Genomic DNA, 948 nt, shown 5'->3' on the forward strand with positions numbered 1-948 from the left:
GCCTATGGTGACCAGGAAACAGTCTTTGTATGGCTATTATCCATACCTGGAATTTCATTCGTTGCATGTTGGCTATTTATCTGTGTGTCTCATCTTCGGTTCAGATTTGCTTTGAAATATAATGTAATTGCTGTGGATTCTTTGGCATATGTTGCCCCTACTGGTGTGCTCGGCTCTTGATGTTCAATCATCATCAATAGTCTAATTTTGATTGCTCAATTCTGGACTTCATTGTTTCCCAAAGGTGATGCAGATGCTAATAACTTTTTCAAGAATTACTTGGGTGCTCCAGTTATGATATTCTGCTACGTATGTCATAAATTTTACACTCGGAATTGGCGATTATGGATACCAGTTGAAGAAATTGACGTTGATAAAGATCGTGTTATTTATGATCCAGAAGTTTTGGAATTGCAAAACTTGGAAGAGCAAGAGAGATATAATAAGGCGCCATTTTGGAAAAAGGTCTTGATTGTATGCTTCGATTAATGGGAGGAGAAATATTGAGATAGGAATAGGTGTCTAGTTCATATTACAAGTTCGTTGTTCAACTAATGTTTTTTTGTAGTACAGTCATAAAGTTTTGGTTGCAAAATAGAAAAATTCTTAGTCAATAAGTACACTGTGTAGAAGAAATGGCTAACGTCAATGAAATTACCATAGAAAGAAAACGAAGGTGGTGTTCAACTGAATGTATAGAGCTAGGTGTGTTCTATAAAAGATGGTTTCGTTATATAATAATTGTAGACTATGTCAAATTCAAGTTGAGTTTTTTGTATCAATGCAAACAATAGCCACGAGAAACTTATTGTAAACACACTTGGCCGAATAAATCACCGATGATTCCCAAAGCTACATCCGGAGCTGGGAAGAATATACTGGAGTTTTTTCCGGTCATCCAAAAATGATTCAATTTGTTTTGTCGTTATACTTCAGTACTTTGTAAAA

Source organism: Candida orthopsilosis, assembly GCF_000315875.1.
Source record: "Candida orthopsilosis Co 90-125, chromosome 4 draft sequence".
Classification (NCBI taxonomy): Eukaryota; Fungi; Ascomycota; class Pichiomycetes; order Serinales; family Debaryomycetaceae; genus Lodderomyces; species Lodderomyces orthopsilosis.